We start from the raw sequence: 16,056 nt of genomic DNA, 5'->3' as shown, positions 1-16,056 counted from the left end.
GTCAGCACGCTAGCCGGCGTGATGATGTAATTTCGCGCCGCACGGGATTTCGGCCGAGATCTTCAAGCAAGATGGTAAGTTTGAATTTTTTCATTTTTTATACTATTTCATGTTAAATCGATTCACTGACACGAAACACGAGGAAATTCGACTTCTTTAGCCTGAAGTTCGGATCGAATTCCAATTCGTGGGATTAGATTCGCCCATCTCTAATGCTTATATGCAATCCACAGGCAGAGAGTCGTTTATCATGCCTCACAAAGCTGCTGGGCCCCAGAAACATGCTTTTGAGGGATTATTTCCTCCACCAGACATATTAGAGACGCGATCAACAAAACACTTCAAGGCTGTTTTCATAAACATAGAAATTGGAATTTGTCTATGGAATATGAAGATGTCTTTCCAATCCTATTAGCTCTGTTTTTACAAGGTTATAAACATTTGTAGAGCATCAGAAGATCTCATATGCAGTATGTGAGTACGCCAAACGGATATGACACTGAAAGCTTTGATTTATGATATTAGCATTTAATGAGGCTCTGCATCAAGTTCTGCTTATGACACCATAGTTGTAAAGTTCAGCATGGATGTTGAATTATTCTACTTTTGAAGAACAGCTTTGAAAAATGTCATCGTCACAGCTAATCCCTAATGTAAAGGACTCTTTTTGTGCTGGTGAATTGTAGTTCCAAACGTTCCCAACTTTTCTACAGTAACTCACACCACAATGAAAATAAAATGAGGTTTTCAAGATTCAACAGAAAATGTTGACTTGATTATATTCCTTATTTTCTCAAAGGTGATTCAATGGCTTGTGTTGACCAAATATGAGACATTTTTTGTTTTTTGAAGGTTGAAGACCTCCCCTTGAATGTTGAGTTTTAATCTAAAGGGGCTCTCCAGAGCTATAAAGTTGATGGCCTATCCTTAGCATAGGCAATCAGTGCTTGTTTGGTGGGTTCATACTTTGAGGAACCTACTGATCAGCACATTGAGGTGACCACAACTGTCTCTGAGCTCATATTATTGATTTCAGTATGTCCTTGGTGATAATGTTGCCTAGTGTGAGACTGTTCACATGGGGACATCAATAACTGGCACTGCAGTCTCTTAGCTGCTGGGCCCTGAGCAGTGGCGGGTTATAATTGGGGCATTTGGGTCTGTAGCCCCTGGCCTGGCATTCCTGGGGGGCCCAATGCCGACCCAAATGCCCACAAACTACGGCGGGCATGGGAGCGCATAGTTCCCTGCCCCCCCCCGATCACCGCTATAGGCTTCAGGCCTAGTAGGCCTGAAGCCTATGCGGTAGTAAAATCCCGGGGCGGGAAGGCATGATGATGTCATCGCGCGCCTGTGCCCGGACGCAGCACACTGACGTGTGTGCGCAGCGCGCCTGCCTACTATCTACGAGTGAGTGCCGACTGGGACACAGGTAAGGCTGAGTTCACACCAGCGTTCAGCCTTTCCATTCTCCTGCTCCGTTATATAAGCAGGAGAACGGAAAGGACGGATTGGGCACATAACTGAGGCGAGCGGAGCCTACGGACCCCATAGACTATAATGGGGTCTGTTAGGTTTACGCTCAGAAGATGATTTTGGAGCGGAGACAAAATTACTGCACAGAGTGGCACAATGACAGAGTATGGAGGTGGCAGCAGCATGAGGAAGCCACAGAGTGGCACAATGACAGAGAGTGGAGGTGGCAGCAGCATGAGTAGGCCACTGCACAATTACCAAGTCTGGAGGTGACAGCAGCATGAGGAAGCCACAGAGTGGCACAATGACCGAGTCTGGAGGTGGCAGCAGCAGCATCAGGAGGAAGCCACAGAGTGGCACAATGACCGAGTCTGGAGGTGGCAGCATCATGAGAAAGCCACAGAATGGCACAATGACAGGGTCTGGAGGTGGCAGCAGCATGAGAAGGCCACAGAGTGGCACAATGACAGAGTATGGAGGTGGCAGCAGCATTATTAGAAAGCCACAGAGTGGCACAATGACAGAGTTTGGAGGTGGCAGCAGCATCAGGAGGAAGGCACAGAGTGGCACAATGACAGAGTCTGGAGGTGGCAGCAGCATGAGAAGGCCACAGAGTGGTACAATGACAGAGTCTGGAGATGTCGGCAGCAGCAGCATCAGGAGGAGGCCACAGAGTGGCACAATGACAAAGTGTGGAGGTGGCGGCAGCAGCAGCATCAGGAGAAGGTCACCGAGTGGCACAATGACAGAGTGTGGAGGTGGCGACAGCAGCAGCATCAGGAGAATGCCACAGAGTGGCAAGGTGATATAGTCTGGATAAGGCAGCAGCAGCATCAGGATACCACAGAGTGGCAAGGTGACATAGTGTGGACATAGCAGCAGCAGCTGCATCAGGAGACCACAAAGTGACCTGGTGACAGAGTGGGGTGGTTGGTGGCATTACCAGTACCCGCTGACGAAGGTGGATAAAAGAAGGAGCACTTGACATCAGATGTGGGGCATCAGGCAGGTGGCAGCATCAGAGTACTGGCTGAGGCAGGTAGCCAGAAGAAACCAGTCTCTTTTGTCAAAGTGTTGGTGTGGCACCATGGCTGATCTAGTGTCATGCATCTTGAATTGGTGGGTGGAAATCCTGGCTGATCCACGCCTGATCAGAGGCAGCTCTAGACTTCGTGAGGCCTTAGGCGAAACTCAAACATGATGCCCCCACAAAGATCGTTGGGATGCTCATGATCTTCCGTATGGCGCCCCGGCTCAGTCCTCAAGAAATAAGCCGTGTCAACCACCGCACGGAGCAGGGGTGTGGTCAACACCCCCCCTCCATGTATCTCTATGGAAGACTCGGAGATACACAAGTGCTGTATCTGAGGCTCTCCCATAGATACATGGAGGGGGAGTGTTGACCACCACTCCGGGCACAAGGAGATCCGGAGTACCATACAGGAGATCGTGGGGGATCCCAACGGCCAGACCCCCCCGATCAGACACTTATCTCCTATCCTTTGGATAGGGTATTTATTTTCCTATCCCGGAGTACCCCTTTAACCACTTGCCGCCGCGCTAACGCAGAAAGGCGTCATTGCGGCGGCTCTCCCAGGCTACGCTAACGCCAATAGGCGTCATCTCGCGTGAGCCGAGATTTCCTGTGAACGCGCGCACACAGGCGCGCGTGCTCACAGGAACGGAAGGTAAGCGAGTGGATCTCCAGCCTGCCAGCGGCGATCGCTCGCTGGCAGGCTGGAGATGTGATTTTTTAAACCCCTAACAGGTATATTAGACGCTGTTTTGATAACAGCGTCTAATATACCTGCTACCTGGTCCTCTGGTGGTCCCTTTTGTTTGGATCGACCACCAGAGGACACAGGCAGCTCAGTAAAGTAGCACCAAACACCACTACACTACACTACACCCCCCCGTCACTTATTAACCCTTTATGAACCACTGATCAGCCCATATAGACTCCCTGATCACCCCCCCTGTCATTGATCACCCCCCTGTAAGGCTCCATTCAGAGGTCCGTATGATTTTTACGGATCCACGGATACATGGATCGGATCCGCAAAACGCATACGGACGTCTGAATGGAGCCTTACAGGGGGGTGATCAATGACAAGGGGGTGATCACGCATATAGACTTCCTGATCACTTCCCTGTCATTGATCACCCCCCTGTCATTGATCACCCCCCTGTAAGGCTCCATTCAGACGTCCGTATGATTTTTACGGATCCACTGATACATGGATCGGATCCGCAAAACACATGCGGACGTCTGAATGGAGCCTTACAGGGGGGTGATCAATGACAGAGGAGTGATCACCCATATAGACTCCCTGATCACCTCCGTCATTGATCACCCCCCTGTAAGGCTCCATTCAGACGTCCGTATGATTTTTACGGATCCACGGATACATGGATCGGATCCGCAAAACACATACGGATGTCTGAATGGAGCCTTACAGGGGGGTGATCAGTGACAGGGGGTGATCACCCCATATACACTCCCTGATCACCCCCTGTCATTGATCACCCCCCTGTCATTGATCACCCCCCTGTAAGGCTCCATTCAGACGTCCGTATGATTTTTACGGATCCACGGATACATGGATCGGATCCGCAAAACACATACGGACGTCTGAATGAAGCCTTACAGGGGGGTGATCAGTGACAGGGGGATGATCACCCCATATACACTCCCTGATCACCCCCTGTCATTGATCACCCCCCTGTCATTGATCACCCCCCTGTAAGGCTACATTCAGATGTCCGTATGTGTTTTACGGATCCACGCATCTATGGATCGGATCCGCAAAACACATACGGATGTCTGAATGGAGCCTTACAGGGGGGTGATCAATGACAAGGGAGTGATCACGCATATAGACTTCCTGATCACCCCCCTGTCATTGATCACCCCCCTGTAAGGCTCCATTCAGACGTCTGCATGTGTTTTACGGATCCACGCATCCATGGATCGGATCCGCAAAACGCATACGGACGTCTGAATGGAGCCTTACAGGGGGGTGATCAGGGAGTCTATATGGGATGATCACCCCCCTGTAAGGCTCCATTCAGACGTCTGCATGTGTTTTACGGATCCATGCATCCATGGATCGGATCCGCAAAACGCATACGGACGTCTGAATGGAGCCTTACAGGGGGGTGATCACCCCATATACACTCCCTGATCACCCCCTGTCATTGATCACCCCCCTGTCATTGATCACCCCCCTGTAAGGCTCCATTCAGACGCCCATATGTGTTTTACGGATCCACGCATTCATGGATCGGATCCGCAAAACGCATACGGACGTCTGAATGGAGCCTTACAGGGGGGTGATCAATGACAGGGGGGTGATCACCCCATATACACTCCCTGATCACCCCCCTGTCATTGATCACCCCCCTGTCATTGATCACCCCCATGTAAGGGTCCATTCAGACGTCCGTATGTGTATTACGGTTCCGATCTATGTATCCGTGGATCCATAAAAAACATATGGACGTCTGAATGGAGCCTTTCAGAGGGGTGATCAATGACAGAGGGGTGATCAGTGACAGGGGGGTGATCACCCCATATACACTCCCTGATCACCCCCCTGTCATTGATCGCCCCCCTGTAAGGCTCCATTCAGATTTTTTTTGGCCCAAGTTAGCGGAAATATTTTATTTATTTTTTTCTTACAAAGTCTCATATTCCACTAACTTGTGTCAAAAAATAAAATCTCACATGAACTCACCATACCCCTCACGGAATCCAAATGCGTAACATTTTTTAGACATTTATATTCCAGACTTCTTCTCACTCTTTAGGGCCCCTAAAATGCCAGGGCAGTATAAATACCCCACATGTGACCCCATTTCGGAAAGAAGACACCCCAAGGTATTCCGTGAGGGGCATATTGAGTCCATGAAAGATTGACATTTTTGTCCCAAGTTAGCGGAAAGGGAGACTTTGTGAGAAAAAAAAAATATAATAAATTTCCGCTAACTTGTGCCCCAAAAATTTTTTCTATGAACTCGCCATGCCCCTCATTGAATACCTTGGGGTGTCTTCTTTCCAAAATGGGGTCACATGTGGGGTATTTATACTGCCCTGGCATTTTAGGGGCCCGAAACCGTGAGAAGAAGTCTGGGATCCAAATGTTTAAAAATGCCCCCCTAAAAGGAATTTGGGCCCCTTTGCGCATCTAGGCTGCAAAAAAGTGTCACACATCTGGTATCGCCGTACTCAGGAGAAGTTGGGCAATGTGTTTTGGGGTGTCATTTTACATATACCCATGCTGGGTGAGATAAATATCTTGGTCAAATGCCAACTTTGTATAAAAAAATGGGAAAAGTTGTCTTTTGCAGAGATATTTCTCTCACCCAGCATGGGTATATGTAAAATGACACCCCAAAACACATTCCCCAACTTCTCCTGAGTACGGCAATACCAGATGTGTGTCACTTTTTTGCCGCCTAGGTGGGCAAAGGGGCACACATTCCAAAGAGCACCTTTCGGATTTCACAGGTCATTTTGTACACATTTTGATTTCAAACTACTTACCACACATTAGGGCCCCTAGAATGCCAGGGCAGTATAACTACCCCACAAGTGACCCCATTTTGGAAAGAATACACCCCAAGGTATTCCGTGAGGGGCATGGCGAGTTCCTAGAATTTTTTATTTTTTGTCACAAGTTAGCGGAAAATGATTATTTTTTATTTATTTTTTTTCTTACAAAGTCTCATATTCCACTAACTTGTGACAAAAAATTAAAAAATTCCAGGAACTCGCCATGCCCCTCACGGAATACCTTGGGGTGTCTTCTTTCCAAAATGGGGTCACTTGTGGGGTAATTATACTGCCCTGGCAATTTAGGGGCCCTAATGTGTGCGAAGTAGTTTGAAATCAAAATCTGTAAAAAATGGCCGGTGAAATCCTAAAGGTGCTCTTTGGAATGTGGGCCCCTTTGCCCACCTAGGCTGCAAAAAAGTGTCACACATCTGGTATCGCCGTACTCAGGAGAAGTTGGGCAATGTGTTTTGGGGTGTCATTTTACATATACCCATGCTGGGTGAGATAAATATCTTGGTCAAATGCCAACTTTGTATAAAAAAATGGGAAAAGTTGTCTTTTGCCAAGATATTTCTCTCACCCAGCATGGGTATATGTAAAATGACACCCCAAAACACATTCCCCAACTTCTCCTGAGTACGGCGATACCAGATGTGTGTCACTTTTTTGCCGCCTAGGTGGGCAAAGGGGCACACATTCCAAAGAGCACCTTTCGGATTTCACAGGCCATTTTTTACACATTTTGAATTCAAACTACTAACCACACATTAGGGGCCCTAGAATGCCAGGGCAGTATAACTTCCCCACAAGTGACCCCATTTTGGAAAGAAGACACCCCAAGGTATTTTGTGATGGGCATAGTGAGTTCATGGATATTTTAAATTTTTGGCACAAGTTAGCGGAATATGAGACTTTGTAAGAAAACAAATAAATAAAAAAAAATCATCATTTTCCGCTAACTTATGACAAAAAATAAAAAGTTCTATGAACTCACTATGCCCATCAGCGAATACCTTAGGGTTTCTACTTTCCGAAATGGGGTCATTTGTGGGGTTTTTCTACTGTCTGGGCATTGTAGAACCTCAGGAAACATGACAGGTGCTCAGAAAGTCAGAGCTGCTTCAAAAAGCGGAAATTCACATTTTTGTACCATAGTTTATAAACGCTATAACTTTTACCCAAACCATTTTTTTTTTACCCAAACATTTTTTTTTATCAAAGACATGTAGAACAATAAATTTAGCGAAAAATTTATATATGGATGTAGTTTTTTTGCAAAATTTTACAGCTAAAAGTGAAAAATGTCATTGTTTTGCAAAAAAATCGTTAAATTTTGATTAATAACAAAAAAAAGTAAAAATGTCAGCAGCAATGAAATACCACCAAATGAAAGCTCTATTAGTGAGAAGACAAGGAGGTAAAATTAATTTGGGTGGTAAGTTGCATGACCGAGCAATAAACCGCTAAAGTTGTGGAGTGCCGATTTGTAAAAAAGGGCCTGGTCACTAGGGGGTATAAACCTGTGGTCCTTAAGTGGTTAATATGCAGTGACATCACAGTAAAGGGTTAATATGCACAGTGACAACACAGTACAGGGCTTATATTCACAGTGCATATTAACACTTTGCATTAACCCTGCCCCAGTTCTCTAAATCGAACGCCCGCACACCGCATTTTGCTGTACTTGATATACAGCAGCACATACCTTTCACATTCAGTACCTCCAGGTGACTTCTACTCAGATGTAGATCTTCTCTGTCATCATCTTCTTCATTCAGTCTGGACACTTCTCTCAGCCGCCTCTTCTCTGCAGAGTGTGAAACACAGACATCTTAGTGTCTTCACATTTCTATCATCATCCCCCAACCTAGAGTCCCCACAGTGTTGTCCTGCTGCTCACAGTGCCCTCAATACCCCGAAATATTATCCTGAATAAATAATAGTACCCCCATAGTAATAGTGCTCCTCATAGTGCCACTAATAGTAATTCCCTTCTAAAATGCCCTCATTAGTAATACTGCCCCCTACAGTGCCCCATTATGTAATCTGCCCCACACTATGTAAAATGCCCCATTAAGTAATTTGTTCCCCACACTGCCCCATCATGTAACTTGCCCCCCCACACTGCCCCAATTAAGTAATTTGCTCTCCACACTGCCCCATTAAGTAATTTGCCCCCACACTGCCTTCATTAAGTAATTTGTCCGCCACACTGTCCCCCATTAAGTAATTTGCCCCCACACTGCCCCATTAAGTAATTTGCCCCCCACACTGCCCCATTAATTAATTTGCCCCCCACACTGCCCCATTAAGTAATTTGCCCCCCACACTGCCCCCATTAAGTAATTTGCCCTCCACACTGCCTCATTAAGTAATTTGTCTGCCACACTGCCCCACATTATGTAATTTGCCCCCACACTGCCCCATTAAGTAATTTGCCCCCCACACTGCCCCCATTAAGTAATTTGCCCCCCACACTGCCTCACAAATTTGCCCCCACGCTAGTGCCTCATATTATGTAATTTGCCGCCCACCTTGTACTCGGCAAGGACATCCAGGAACATCCTGGCAGAGATACATCTGGACCTGCTGGACGTTTTAAGTCATCCGGTGGTCTGCAAGTAGTTAAAGTGAAACTTCAGAGCGCAACTCCGTCCTGCTGCGCGTAATCCCGTGAGACCCGTGACCTCCCACGGCCTCTATATGCCTCTATACGCTTTAACTGGAAAAAACATAAACAGTGAAGTGCTTATATATTTTTCTTGTAGGACTGAAATATGCCCCTATGCACTTTCACCAGAAAGACCCTCAACAGTGCAGTGCGTATATATTTTTCTTTTTTATCTGAAATACGCCCCTATATGCTTTCAACAGAAATAACTGCAAAAGTGCAGTGCCTATATATTTTTCTTTTTTTAATGAAATACGCCCCTTTACGCTTTCACAAGAAAAACCTGCAGCAGTGAAGTGTGTATATATTTTAGTTTTTCCACAAATATAAGCCATTAAAGGCTTTTCAACATAGCACTTGCAGCCCAACAACAAATAGCTGGAATGACAGAGCTGTATAATGGATCCCCAAATAATCTTTCCCTGCACTTTTTTTCAGTCTTTTTTTTTTTCACAATAAGGTTTTTCCAATCGCTGTCCCTAGCGCCTTCTCACATCTGTACCTGCACTATGAACGCTGGAAAATATGTAAATCCAAGATGGCCGCGGTGTTTATAGGGATGTGACATCACAGGGCTGGCTGGCTGCTGATTGGCTGCATGGAGGCATGTCAATCTGGGTGATCCCACCTTCCAAGAGTTCCTTGCCCCATGTCTTCAGTCCTCACACATGTAGCCGCCATTTTAGGAAATATGCGACTCATTACCACGAAGCGCAATGAAATTCACATTCGTTGCGAATCAATTTTTTCCTGAAATTCGGAACGAATTCCACTTTGTCAGATTTGATTCGCTCATCTATAGTTAGAAGTAATTATTAACCCTTGAATCCACATTATCCCTCTTCTCTCACCCCATGTAATGGGAGATTAGGCATTTTTTTTTTAGCTGAATTTGGTGGTAAGCTTGATTGTAAGACAAAAACCTGAGAAGGGGAAAACATTTTTGTGTGTACTTTTTAAAGGGTTTTAAAATAACAAAAACCTCTCTTCTATCCTCAAGATTTTGATCGTTCATCAGTTGATTGGCGCTACATGTAGATGACCAGATTATAGGGAACGGTCATTCCCGATAATCTGAACGATTATTGGTTTGTCTAAATCCACCTTTAGTTCAACTGCAAAGAGAGAGAACCTGGTTACCCTGACCATAAAAAATTGTAAATTAAGTACATTCATTCATGCTTTGAAAACATGAATGTTTTCTTTTGACCCCCTATTAAACTTATTGTAAGGAACCATCACATTCATACCATAAAGGTGTTTTCCACTATAGACAACGCCCTTTCATAGGTCCATTCAAAGGGATTATCCCATGATTAATGTAAAAAAATAAAAATTTGACATCATATAGTACATAACGATCTCTTTCTAACAAAGCTAGAACCATCCCTGTACCTCACATGGGTCCAATGATCTACTCATTCATTGCTTCAATTCCTCTGCTAGGTTTATTTCACACTTACAGCTCAGGGGGGCATATTCTTTCTGCTGCTGCTGGTAGTGGTAGTTGAAGGATGGAACTGAGCATGTGTGTCCACCTCAGTGAAGTAGACAGAGAAATTAGAAAAAAAGCAAACAGCAGGTGGTGCTATACAGATACATTTTATTGAATAACTCAGTGGCTATGCTAAATTTTTAATTACATGTAATTACAAAAGTATTCAGATCCAGGTGCTGGATTGAAAGCTGTAGAATATTTTTTGGTGGGACAACCCCTTTAAAACAAGTGGATGTAATAGAGAAGAGTTCCTGCTACAGACTACCTCATCTATTAACCAGAGCTGCTATAAAGACTGGCTTACCATCTGGATGACTGCCCATGCATTCCATAGGTAGCGGATTGATTCCTCCTGTAGATGCTCATTGAGCCTGAGAAGCTTGCAGTTACACAGCTCCATAGAAATATACAAAATTTAAAGGAGTGAGACTATATTGATGGAAAAAACATTTTTTCAAAGTGTCTATAAAATGATGCTAATAGAAAGTACAGCTTGTTCTGCAAATTTCAAGCCTTTATATGGAACGGAAAAATAAAAGTTTTATGGTTTTTGGAGAGAAAGGAGTAAAAAAAAATCAAAAATGAAAAAATAACTGCATCAAGAAGGGTTTTAAATGGGTTATTCTATGATTACTATCAAACAAAAGTCAGACATCATATAGCACATGACTATCTCTTTCTGACAAAGCTGAAACCAGCTCTGTACCTCGCATGGATCCAGAAATGTCCCCCTTTATTGCTCCAATTGTTCTTCTAAATTTATTTCAAGCTGGCCCCTCAGGGTATGTCTCCTTTCTCAGAGACACGTCCTTTCTGCTGCTGCCCCTGACAGCTGAAGGATGGAATTGAGCATGTGCGTCCACCTCAGAAGATGGACAGAGAAATGAGAAAATAGCAAACAGCAGGTGGCGCTATACAGATACATTTTATTGAATAACTCAGTGACTATGCAAAATTTATATTTATCTCCAATTACAAAGGTATTCAGATCCAGGTGCTGGTTTGAAAACTGTAGAATATTATTCATGGGACAAGCCTTTTAAGATACCCTTTAGAAGTGTCTTAGATGTCCAAACAGCTTTAACAAGTCTCACAACTGGAGTAAGTCACAAGAAGCAGGTTTTAGGATTATCCGACTCCTTTAGAGCAGATAGATTTATTCTTTAAGTATGAGGAGTCTCTGTAACTGCATCTGTGAGGTGCCCAGAGGAAGGATTTGTTGTGCGTTACATCGGTATAATTAACTGGATTAGTGAATGCAATTTCCATCATCCTGCGATACGGAAGTTGGCACCGTCTTTCTTTCAATGGGACTTACTAATTTGGTGGATGCACTTCGGAATAGTATGTGATTTGCAGAGACTAATGATTTGCTTAATTACTCTTTCTGCAGAATCGGTTCTCACTCGACTTTTTCGTGCTGAATGCGAGGCTCTAGGCTTTACATACAGTTCTCGTTCGTTGCTCCTTTGCTCCTCGCTTTTTGTGTGTTATCGCTGAGCTTATACAGCATTTCTGGTATAATGATAACTATAAGCATTACTGTAGAAATGAGAGGATTCCATTAGTATCTGCATATATTGATGATGATTAGTGGTGAGCGAACTGAACCTGACAAAGTGGAATTCGATCCGAATTTCAGGGAAATTCGATTCACCGCGAAGCTGAATTTCCCCGTGCCTCGTGGTAACTAACTGATTTTCCCTAAAATGGGTTAAATTTTTTTTAAATAAAATCATATTTGCCTCATCCGTTTGAGGGCAAAGAGCCGGCCTCTGCCATCTTGATTGAAGATCCAGCGCAAAATCCTGTTGCGCGTCCCGTGATGACATCACCACGCCGGGCGACGTGGGGATGTCATTGCGGGCCGCGCAAGATCTCGCGCTGGACCTACAATCAAGATGACGGTGGCTGGTTCTTCGTGATCAAATGGATTAGGTAAGTATGATTTTTTTATATATTTTTTGCATTTTATACTATAATATTGATGTAAGATGCCGCGATTAGCTATGAACTCGGCATCTGAGGGGAGGGGGGGGGGGGGCGCAATCGCTTTTCCCTGTCACTGCACCCACTACTTTCAAAGAAATGTGCTTCATGACAAAGTAATTCAACACAAGGCAATATTATTATTTTTTTTATTCGGCAAAGCAGCCAAATAGAATTTTTCAATACTTCGCTCATCTCTAATGATGATGATTTTAGTTTAAGTCTGGTCAAAGCCAAATTGAAATTCCTACGTTATTCTATCTCTTTATTCCAGAATTAGCATTGCGGCCCATAATTATTCATACCCCTGGCAAATTTTGACTTAAATTTACTTTTATTCAACCAGTAAGTAATATTTTGACCTTTGCAAAAGCTCATCTGGACAGAGAAGACAAAGAAGACTTCTGGTCTTCTGTGTTATGGTCAGATGAAACAAAAATTGAATTGTTTGGTCACAATGATGTTTCCTTCATTTGGCGTAAAAAAGGAGAAGCCTTCAACCCAAATAACACCATCTCCACTGTCAAACATGGTGGTGGGAACCTAATGCTTTGGGGGTGTTTTTCAGCCAATGCACCAGGGAACCTAATCACAGTAAACAGCACCATGAAAAAAGAGCAATACATGAGGATTCTCAACGCCAACATCAGGCAGTCTGCAGAGAAACTTGGCCTTGGGCACCAGTGGACATTTCAGCATGACAATGACCCAAAACACACAGCAAAAGTGGTGAAGAAATGGTTAGCAGACAACAACATTAACCTTTTGGAGTGGCCCAGCCAGAGTCCAGACTGGAATCCAATTGAGAATCTGTGGAGGGAGCTAAAGATCAGGGTGATGGAAAGAAGACCCTCCAACCTGAAAGATTTGGAGCTCATTGCTAAAAATAAATGGGCAAAAATACCTGTGGAGACCTGCAAAAAGCTGGTCTGCAATTATAGGAAGCGTTTGATTGCTGTAATAGCCAATAAAAGCTTTTCTATTGATTATTGAGAAGGGCATGAATAATTCTGGACTGGACACTTTTTGCTCAAATGTAAATAAAAGCTGAGAAATGTTTTTTTTTCCACAATAATGCCTCTTGTACATCGTCTTATTATCTTTTGGGAGACACCTATGTCATTTCCTGTCAAAAAATTACTTGCTGATTGAATAAAAGTAACTTTAAGTCAAAATTTGCCAGGGGTATGAATAATTATGGGCAGCACTGTATACCTGTCCCTGAATGTGTGCAGCTGGTCCCTGAAACCATATAAGGGGCGTGAGGTAGTCATGTGTCCTACCCTAATGTAAGACTGTCTATATATGGACTTTTTATTGCAAGTACTAAATATATAAATGCTATATAAATATGTAACATTTGTAATGTGTATATAGAGTGTGGCAAATTCATTGCCTTAAAGGGATTCTGTCACTTTAGCAAATGGCATTTATCATGTAGAGAAAGTTAATACAAAGCTCTTACTAATGTATTGTGATTGTCCATATTGAATTCTTTGCTGGCTGGATTCATTTTTCCATCCCATTATACACTGCTCATTTCCATGGTTATGACCATGGTGGTCGTGTTTGCACACTGTAGGAAAAAGCACTAGCCTAAATGTGCACTCCAATAGTCCTGGCCACTAGAGAGGTTGGCATTTTTTCTATAGTCTGCAAGCACGACCACCGCTAAAAGGATTTCAGGGTGGTTGTAACCATGGAAAAAAGCAGTGTATAATATGAATCAAGCCAGCAAAGGAGGCAATACATTAGTAAGTGTATTGTAATAATTTTCTCTACATGATAAATGTCACTTGCTGAACAGAGACAACCCCTTTAAATGCGATGAGCACCTTCTGGGGCATTATTTGTGACTGAATTTTACTTATTTTGGGCTAAAAAAATCTTTTTTTCAATTGGTGTTTATTACAAAGTTTCAGCAGTTTTTGCCCTACAGGGTTAAGATCTGCAGAGTATCTTAACTTCAGTTTCACGTTGAAGAGTCATGTTGCTGTTCTGATGATTATGTGTAGCCCTTATGTCTGAACTCTTGACAGCTCATAAACACTTATTTAAAGAAACATTACCCAAAAAATATTTATTCTCAAGCCCATTAGAAAAGTACATGATGTAAATTGTACTGAAGGGAATACTTTTTCCTGTAACTGTATTTGTGAGTTATAACCTCCCTTCTGATCCTCAGCTGTGTCATTTGACCAACACTCTGCCTCTCCCACTGACACAGGACAAGTCTATATCAGTCTTTTTATTCATTCCTATAAGACTGATATTGAAGTTGCCATAGGAATAAATTGAGAAACTGGCTTCCTGTCCTCACATAAGATGCTTTGTTATTTGGAAAGTTTGATTGCTGGTCACATGACACTGCTGAGTGTCACAAGGGAGGCAATAACTCATTAATATAGTATCTGGTAAGGGATTACCTTCATTATGATTTACATCATGTGCCTTTCTAACAGCTAAGAGAAGAAAAAATGTTGTGGGAGTGCTTCTTTAAGCCATATTCTTATCCGTTAGGTGAGAATTTAGCTATAATGAGCTGTCAGGAAAAATTTGTTGGGGGTGCTAGGCGTCGGAACCTCACTGATCTGATCTTGATGACTTATTCTGAACATAGGCCATAAATATCTAAGTACTTAAAAACAACCTCCCAAACCTTGGGCTCTCAGGAAAAAAAAGGAAAAACTCAGGGGAATTTTCAGTTATTGGTTGGAGATTGACTTCACATAATCCAGAACACCAATGTTAATGAGAGAACATGGATAATTACACTGAGAACTGAACTTTCAGAAATAAATTCTCTTCATCTAGATAATTAATTTTAATTGGATTTTTGCTACATAGTACTGTTGAGAAAACATGTGTCCATCAAGTTCAACCAAGAGGAGGAGGGGTATATGTGAAGTGAGGGTGTGGGAAACCAGAATTTCATAACCAGAATTTGCTTGATATCGCAACTCAGACCCATTCACTGCAATGGGGCTGATATGCTCCTTGGCCATGTGACAGATGAAGGTGACATCACAAGGCCTAGACAAAGTGGAGATGCTTGCATGTAATTGTGCGGGCACAGCTTGGGGGGAGGCTTCAGGAGTTTCACAAAATTAATAAAAAATATTTTTTTTTAACATCCAGAAACAGTGCTCCCCTTTGTCTATGAATGTACCTGGCATTGTAGCCCAGCCTCATTCAAATGAATAGCATTAAAGGTATTATCCAACCCCTATAATGCCCCACAAAATGCCCATGCACCGCATACAGGTAATACTTAACCCGCTCCCTGGCACCTGCATCGCTCCTGATGCCCGGCCACCACTGCATCTCCCCATTGCGCGGATCTAAACATACAGCGACGGGGTCAGGGGGGATCAGCCAATAGCAGGCCACAGCGGGGACAAGCCTCCTTTGCGTCACCCACGATACTAGAGAGGCTAATTTCCGTTACGCCCTGCTATTAGCTGCTCCCACCCATCACCGTACGTTTTGATTTTCTCCACGCAACGGGGAGATGCAGCGGTGGCCGTGTGGGCTTCAGGAGCGATGCGGGTGACGGGAAGTGGGCTACGTATTACCTGTATACTGGGCACAGACATTTTGGGGGCTTTATAGGGGTTGGATAACCGCTTTAAGCTGCAATGACAGAAGCTGTTTCTGGAGGAAAAAAACACAGACCATTTTTCTAACTTCAACTACCATTTTTTGTGTTACAGCAAAAATGTCTGTGCCGTACTTATAAAATTCTGGTTTGCAACTCATTTGCACAACATGATGCCAATAATCCTCATGCTGAGGTTGTGCATCATATAATACTACAGCTAAGTCCTTTCAGGTAAAAAAAATAGCGTACATGGACCCAAGTGT

Source organism: Bufo gargarizans, chromosome 10, assembly GCF_014858855.1.
Source record: "Bufo gargarizans isolate SCDJY-AF-19 chromosome 10, ASM1485885v1, whole genome shotgun sequence".
NCBI classification, from domain to species: Eukaryota; Metazoa; Chordata; class Amphibia; order Anura; family Bufonidae; genus Bufo; species Bufo gargarizans.
Note: the sequence above shows the minus strand (reverse complement) of the source record.